The sequence below is a fragment of the Olea europaea genome, chromosome 6 (genome assembly GCF_002742605.1).
Source record: "Olea europaea var. sylvestris chromosome 6, O_europaea_v1, whole genome shotgun sequence".
NCBI classification, from domain to species: Eukaryota; Viridiplantae; Streptophyta; class Magnoliopsida; order Lamiales; family Oleaceae; genus Olea; species Olea europaea.
Window position 1 is genome coordinate 17619011 of NC_036242.1, and position 9427 is coordinate 17628437.

The window sequence follows — 9427 nt, forward strand, 5'->3', positions numbered from 1 at the left end:
TTCCCGAGCAGATTTGAGACCATAGACTAAGGACGGTATCTTCTCTGAGATCGTGGACTTCATCCACACTAATACAAATCGATTTTTTTTGTTCCATATGATAAACTCCGGATTAGAAACAGGAGCAGCAGTCCCTACAACAGGTAGGAACTCTTCTGGGCATGGTTCAGTACCATCCACAAAACCCAGAAGACCATGGATATCAAGGGTACCTTCAACTTGGGAAGACCAGTTTAAATAAGATGATGGTCCATCAAGTCTCACCGAGACAAACTGAACAAGATTGTTAGGTGGAATGAAGGTAGTAGCGGAAGACATTATTGTAGGTAGGATTAGACGTTAGCCAAATATGGCTCTGATACCATGAAAGAAATAATAAGAAGGGCTTGGTAAATCATACCAAAGCCATATGTTTACTACGTATTTATAGGAGCAATATTTACATATTTGAAACATTCACATCTTCTAATGTAGCAAAATTACAGTAAATAATTCCTACAGATAATCCTATTGCTATGCTGGACATATGGCAGATTTGGAGCCTTCATCATTGCTAATATCAATCAACATTGCTGGTACTTTTATGAGAATTGGGAACAGGAATGGAAGGTTGCTGTCTAACACCCTCACTTTTCACAACTTTACTGTATGATTACCTTCAAATACTTGTCATGGAAGTGTGGTAAAAATTTGGGACTCATGGGATATGGTTAAAAGGGTGAAAAAGGATTGGAAAAATAATTGGACGGTGATGGAAACCTGAAAACATATTCTGTCCATTTTGGTAGTTTGAGATTTACATGTGTACTAATCATATCTTATACCTGGAAAATAGATTCTAGGAGTGCTGGATTGTTGACAATAATTGGATGACGTTGACGTTCATAATTGGACTAAAGAAATAGTGAGATTTATGGGACTAGTTTGTAATGTCATCAATAACTTGAAATGATGATATCATCTAAATTATTTTGGCATGAATGGATTTATTTTGCGATTGCATGTGTTAAGATTATTAAATTGAGGATTGTGTTTAATATTAAATGGTAATACAGGTGATTTTCCGATTTTAGGTTAAAAAAAGGAAATCGGTCTACACTTCGTAGAAAGATCGCACAAAAAGGCAAGAAGGTGAGTAAAAATCCATTCGCAACTACAGTGCAAGAACATAATATTTTGAGATAATAATGTTGCGACATTTACATAGTTTTGATAACAAGCTCATTGTATATCATATGATATTTATGATTATTGAGTATGTGGTATTGGAACATATTGACATCGATGCTGATCAAGCATGTCATTCACGAGCATTTTCATGAGCATGCATCACTCATGTCCATGTTTGAAAATCTAGCATGCACAACATGATTTTAAATTTGAGTTTTACCACATAAATGTTTTGTTGACCACTATTAGGGCACCGAGGCATGTGAGACATGCTTGTATAATATATTTTGGCATCGCGGGTGATACTTCCTGGGTGATTGCATAGGTAGATAAGGGATGGGCCTTTGGTAATCACGGGAGGGTGACCATTCGACTGTGCCCTCGTGATGTTATGATTATTGGTGTCGTCGAATAAGATACTTCTTGGGTGATCATAGGGACAGTTAGGGGATGGGCCTCTAGTGGTCACAAGAGGGTGGTCCACTCGTCAGTGTCAATTTCATATTAGCCATTTGATAATTGAACATTGATATTGATATTGTGCAGATCTTTATCCGGTGCATAGTACATGGGTCAAAGGTTCAATGAAAGATTTCAAATGAAGTTATTTGGAATTGTCTTTGACGAATACTTGAATATGATGCATCTTTAGCATAATGTTTAAAGAAAATGGCATGGTGTCATATATTATTGTTACCCATACTCATGATATGCATGATTTTTGCTTATGTAGTTCTTACATTGTAGGTGAGCATGGGACTTCATAGAGGTTAAGGCTAGCTTTGGAGCTCTTAAGGGATTTTAGAGTTCAATGTACATGGATAACAACCAGTAAGTTTATTTTGTAGGTTGTTGTTTTAATCATACAATCTGTTGTATTATATTTTGTGATCCTGTATCGTATATGTATACCTTTTGAAATGGCTTATAAATACTTTTATAACTTCAGAATATATATGTTCGACTAGATTATATGATCTTTGGTTTCGATATCCTATATGATCGTCATAGGTGATCAAGAGTGAATATACAGGAATATACTTGTGCAGACAGTTATTTAATTTTATCACGTGGAAAAAATGTGAAAATGTTGTGTTTAGGTCAAGTCATCAATTTCATTTCCACATAAGTTTATGTATGGTAACTTATATGAATAAAGGTTGTGACATGTACGAGCTGGGAGATTTTGCCCCGAGATGGGTACAGGTAAGAACGGCCCCACCTCGTTTATTTTTTTAAAAAAATTCAATACTTTAAAAGGAAAATTCTATGAAATTTCATTAATTCTAATAGAAGATGACAGCTAAGATTATCTAAGTAATATGATAAATAATAAAAGCCTTAGTTTATCAAATACATTTGAACAATTTAATTTTTAAAAATAAATAAATTTATTAAAAATTTTAATAATTATATTCTTGTTGCTCAACAAGTGAGTGCTTTAGCCCCATTTTTAAACCGAGCACACTGATCATACAGGTCGATACCATATCTCAATTTAAGAAGCGTCAAGCCCACCCTGTGGCTCTCATGCACACAAGACGTTGAATAGCTTGACGTTTGAAAGTGGTGATTTAATGAATGGAACCAATAAAAAAAAGAAACGGGTATGTAAATGGAGCAAGGATCATGTCCCGTCTCGCCTTGCCTTAAACGGGTAATGAGGTGGGAAATCGTCCGACCCCTGCCCGTTGCCATCCCTATGTAAAGCAATGGTGGCGGAGGTAGTGATTTTATTAAGACTTAATTGAACTAATTAGTGGTAGAGTCATGACAGTGGCCAACAGTTGACAGTTGGTAGATTTTATTTATCGTGACGACATATTGAATCAAGAATTAATATAGTTGTGCAATCTCTATGCACGACTTCGAAAACTATTGAATATGTATCAAAATTGAGATCATTGATTGTTTTAAATATTGGACAAATCGATGATAAAATTATGGGAAAAATTGTAGCAACGGTTCCAAACCTTTCACCTTTTTCCAGACTTTACCTTAACATTCACTTTGTGTCACCCACAGTCTCAAATCTTTCAAAAATTATCACCTGAGATCCAAATGGATGGTTTCTATTAGGTTGACTGTTGGTTGACCTAATAAATTGACTTTGACCAATTTTAAAAGCGGTAAAATTGTAACTTTGGATTAAAATTAAAAAGCAAAAAACTATTGTAAACTGAAAGTTTATTAGGGTTTAGAGGTAAATACGCTAGAAATAATTATTGTTGTATCCTTGATTCTGCACTACAAATATATGGCTTTAATTCTTAATAAAATACACATAAGTCTATTGACTTCTCCCCGCTTTCTTCTCTTTTATTCACTTCTATAACACATTATCAGCACAAAAACTTAATTCTTCAAAATTTAATAAAAGTAGTAATTTTTTTCAAGCATAATCATTTATTACGTGTACCAAAATTAATTTGGCAACATGTAAATTTTTTTAATATAATCATCTATCACGTGTATCAATATTAATTTTGTGACTTGTGAATTTTTTTTTATATATACACATGAATACTTGGTTTACAATTCTACCACCACCACGTTATCTATTGGTTTGTGAATTGGGAATTTTGATACTATTGTGTTAATTTTATAAATATTTTATATGAATTGGAAGTCAGATGTGATTCTACTTATTTGTTAATGATTGGGCAAAACTGTACTCAGTGTGTTCGGTGAAATTCTAAAATCAAATTCCAAACAATGAAGAAAAACTTAGACTTTTAAGGAAAGTGGACTTTGGGTTCAACTACAAAAGGTCGTAAAATTGTAGAATTTATGTCCCATCACAGTTTTTTTGTTTGTTTTCTAATTTAACTTTACTTAATTATATATACATCATACACGTTTTTGCTTAACTTGGTGTTGTCTACTTTACTTAATGATTGATTTATTTCAATTATTCTTTGCTTTAACTTTTTTTTTTCCTATGATTGTAAAATATGCATTCATGATTACTTAATGCATGTTTGGTAATTTATATTCATGATTGTACGGTAATTAATACTTTTAACCTGATTAAATAACTTTAAATGTTCTATTATAAATTTCAATTGATATTCTATTATTTTGTTGCTCTTGAAATAGCTCAACATTATAATTAACATTCCCGAAGAATATTACTTGCTTCTGAAAAGCATGAATTATAACTTCAATGTTCCAAAAGAATATTGATATATTGCCCTTCAAGAAATAATAGTAAAATACAACATGCTCCCAAAGTAGCACATGTTTTGAAAATGTTTATCCCTAGAGGAAAACACGCAACTTATGTCATGATTAACTATTATGTGATGTCTAATCATATTTTTCGAATCTAATTATATTTTCTTTTTGCTTTACTGTGAGTTAATCAAATGGGAAATATCACAAAATTTGAGTTTGCTGCACTAGACATCTCTAGCAAAAACTATCTATCATGAGTACTTGATGTTAATATCCATCTTATCTCAAAAGTTTTGGGAGAGACAATAAAAGAAGAAAACAAAGAATCCCTGCAGAATCGTGCAAAAGCGCTTATATTCCTTCACCATCATCTTCACGATGGACTGAAAATTGAATATCTCACTGAGAAAGATCCACAGATTCTTTGGAAAAAATTAACTAAGAGATTTGACCATCAAAGGATTATAGTCCTCCCCAAAGCCATCTATGAGTGGATGCACCTTTATTTGCAAAATTTCAAAACCGTTAGTGAGTACAATTCAGAATGGTTTAAAATATGTTCAAAATTGACATTGAGTGGAGAAAAAATCACTGATGAAGATAAGTTGAAGAAAATCATTTCCACCTTTCACGCCTCGAATGTGCTCCTGCAGCAGCAATATCGCGAGTGTGGTTTCAAAAAGTACTCAAAACTTATATCTTGTCTGCTTGTTGCTGAACAGAATAATAAGATATTGATGAAAAATCATGGGTTACATCCAACTAGTTCTGTACCATTGCCTGAAGCAAATGGTACTGCATTACCTGAAGCAAATGCAATATCAAGATAAGGACAAGGACGTGGACGTGGATATGGATATGGATTTGGACGTGGACACGAATGTGCACGCGGAGTAAACCATGGACGAAATAATCAACAAAGTTATCAACAATAAGGCAACAATTCAAAAAAGCACAAAAAACGAAAGTAGCATATCCAAAAAAGTACACGAAGAAAGTTGCTTTAGATGTGAAATGAAAGGACATTGGACACGTACCTGTCGTACGGTAAAACACCTTGTGGATCTCTACCAAAAATCAATCAACGAAAAGGGAAAAGTGGAGATAAATTTCGTTGATTATGATGGTCCAATTGATGTGACCCATTTGGATGTTTTCGATTTCTTTGCTGATCCAAATGGAAATATTGACTATTTGATTGGTGGTGGTATGATAGAAGATATAAATTAGTTTTTTTTAATGTTTATAGTATTTCCCTTTATTTTAGAAATTTAGTTTGAAATATGTTTTTACTCTTCATAAAAAAAAATTGAACTTTATTATGCATCGTTATTTCCATAGTATTAATTAGCTTATCATTTTGAATTTAAACTCAAGTTTTTTTAAAATATATATATTTTGTTATATTGATAGATTCATGATAGATTGTCAAAACATCTGCTTGATTGATAGTGCAACATCACATACTATTATTCAAAACAAAAAATATTTATTGGACTTAACATTGAAAGAAAATAATGTCAATACAATATCAGGTGTATCGAATATCGTTGAAAACTCCAGAAGAGCTTGTATTGTTTTACCAAATAATACAAAATTATATATCGACGATGCACTTTGTTCTAGCAAATCTAGAAAAAATTTGCTTAGTTTTAAAGATATCCGCTGCAATGTCTATCATATTGAGACGATGCAAGAAAATAATACTGTTAGTGAGAGATTTGACCATCAAATGACTATGATCCTTCCCAAAGCTACTATGAGTGGATGCACCTTCGTTTGCAAGACTTCAAAACCATTAGTGAGTACAGTTCAGAATGGTTCAGAATATGTTCAAAATTGACATTGTGTGGAGAAAAAATAACTGATGAAGATAAGTTGGAGAGAACTTTTTCCACCTTTCACGCATCGAATGTGCTCCTGTAGCAGTAATATCGCTAGCGTGGTTTCAAAAAGTACTCAGAACTTATATCTTGCCTGCTTGTTACTAAACAGAATAATGAGCAGCTGATGAAAAATCATGGGTACGTCCAACCGGTTCTGTACTATTGCCTGAAATAAATGATACTACATTACCTGAGGTGAATGCAATATCAAGACAAGGACAAGGAGGTGAACGTGGACGTGGATTTGGATGTGGACACGGACGTGCGCGCGGAGTAAACCATGAACGAAATAATCAATTAAGTTATCAACGAGGCAACAATTTCAAAAGGCACAAAGAAAATGAAAATAGTATATCCAAAAAGATACACGAAGAAAGTTGTTTTAGATGTGGAATGAAAGGGCATTAGACACGTATCTATTGTATAGCAAAACAACTTGTGGATCTCTACCAAAGATCAATCAAGGGAAAGGAAAAAGTTGAGACAAATTTCGCTGATTATGATGGTCCAATTGATGTGACTCAGTTGAATGTCTTCAATTTCTTTGCTGATACAAATGAAAATATTGACCATTTGATCGGTGGTGGTGGATGAAAGATATAAATTAGTTTTTTTTAATGTTTCTAGTATTTCTCTTTATTTTAGAAATTTAATTTGAAATATATTTTTACTTTTCACAAAAAAAAAATTGAACTTTATTATGCATCATTAATTTCATAGTATTAATTATCTTATCATTTTGAATTTAAATTCAAGTTTTTTTTAAAATATATCTATTTTGTTATATTGATGGATTCATGATGAATTGTTAAGACACCTGCTTGATTGATAGTGCAACTGTACATACTATTCTTCAAGACAAAAAATATTTCTTGGACTTAACATTAAAAGAAAATAATATCAATACAATATCAGGTGCATCGAATGTCGTTGAAGGCTCCGGAAGAGTTTGTATTATTTTACCAAATAATACAAAATTATATATCGACGATACACTTTATTCTAGCAAACCCAGAATAAATTTGCTTAGTTTTAAATATATCTGCTGTAATGAATATCATATTGAGACGATTCAAGAAAATAATACTGAATATCTTTACATAACTTCTTTTGTATCTGATCAAAAGCAGATAAAAGAAAAATTTTATTTATTCCCATCTCGCATGTATTATACATTTATAAAAATTGTTAAATTAAATAATGTCAAGAACCAGAAGTTCGTTAACCCAAAAAGCTTTATTCTTTGGTATGATCGACTTGGACATCCAAGAGTTCTAATGATGCGTCGAATAATAAACAATTCACATGGACATTCTCTAAAGAACCAGAAGATTTTTTTACCTAATAACTATTTATGTGTAGCTTGTTCGCAAGGTAAGTTAGTCATTAGACCTTCAAGTACAAAGGTCAATATTGAATCTTCAACTTTCTTGAAAAGAATTCATGGAGATATATGTGGGTCAATACACCCATCATGTGGACTATTTCGTTATTTTATGGTATTAATTGAATCTTCTACTAGATTGTCACATGTTTGCCTACTTTTCATTAGGAATGTAGCATTTTCTAGACTACTTGCTCAAATTATAAAATTAGAAGCATGATTTCCCGATTACTCAATTAAAACTATTCACCTTAACAATGCTGATGAATTTAGATCACAAACATTCGATGATTATTGTATGTCAATCGGGATTGTAATTGAACATTCAATTCATACACAAAATGGTTTGGTAGAGTCATTTATTAAACGTCTACAACTTATTGCTAGACCATTACTTATGAAAACAAAACTCCCAACTTCTGTTTGGGGTCATGTCATATTACATGCTGCATCATTGGTTCGTATTAGAACAACTGCCTATTATCAATATTCACCTTTGTAATTGGCATTTGATTATGAACCTGATATTTCTCAACTATGGGTCTTTGTTGTGCTGTCTAAGTTCCTATTTCACCCCCCACAACATACTAAAATGGGTCCCCAACGAAAACTTGTGATTTATGTGGGTTTTGATTTGCCATCAATTATTAGGTATCTTGAGACTTTAATGAATGACTTATTTATTGCATATTTTGTAGATTGTCATTTTGACGAAATGACTTTCCCAACTTTGGGAGGGGAGAAACTATATCCTGAACAAAAGGTAAAATTATTTGGAATAAAGCAACTCTATCTCACTTTGATATCCGCAGCAATCAATGTGAGCAAAATGTTGAAAAAATCATTCATTTGCAAAGAGTTGCAAATCAATTGTCTGATATATTTGTTGATACAAAAAAAGACAAAGTCATATATTCCAGGAGAAAATATTCCAACAAAAATTAATGTCCCTGTAGGACAATCTACTACAGCAAATGAATCTCAAATACGTCAGAAGCGTGGTCAACCAACTGGTTTAAGACTCTGTACCTCGAAAAAAAGTACAAGAGAAAAATCAACACAAATTTCGAAAGAAGTCACATTCGAAAAGATTGATCAATCGAATATTGGAAATATGGTTCCCGAAGAACTACAAATGTCCGAAAATAATGAGATTTCAATCAATTACATGTTATCTCATAAATTATGGAAACGAAATAATGTTGTTATAGACAATATTTTCACCTTTAATGTGGCTCTTGATATTATGCAAAATGAGGATTATGAACCATAGTCGGTTAAAAACTGTCAAAATAGAAATGATTGGCCAAAATTAAAAGAAACCATACAGACGGAATTAAATTCTTTAGGGAAACGAAAAGTGTTTGTACCTGTAGTTCGAGCACCTGAAAATGCAATCCCTATTGGATATAAATAGATTTTTGTATGAAAGAGAAATGAAAATAATGAAATCACAAGATACAAAGCTCGACTGGTAGCTCAAGATTTCTCACAAAGACTAGAAATTGATTATGAGGAAACATATTCTCCCGTAATGGACACCATCACTTTTAGATTCTTAATTAGTTTGACTGTGTCACAAAAGCTTGATATGCGCCTTATGGATGTAGTAACTACATATTTGTCTGGTTCACTTGATAGTGACATATATATGAAAGTCCCTGAAGGACTTAAGGTGCCAAGAGCAAACGATACATGCCCGAGAATCATGTTCTCATTTAAATTGCAAAGATCATTATATGAATTGAAACATTCGGATGCATGTGGTATAATCGCCTTAACGAATATTTGTTGAAGGAGGGTTATAATA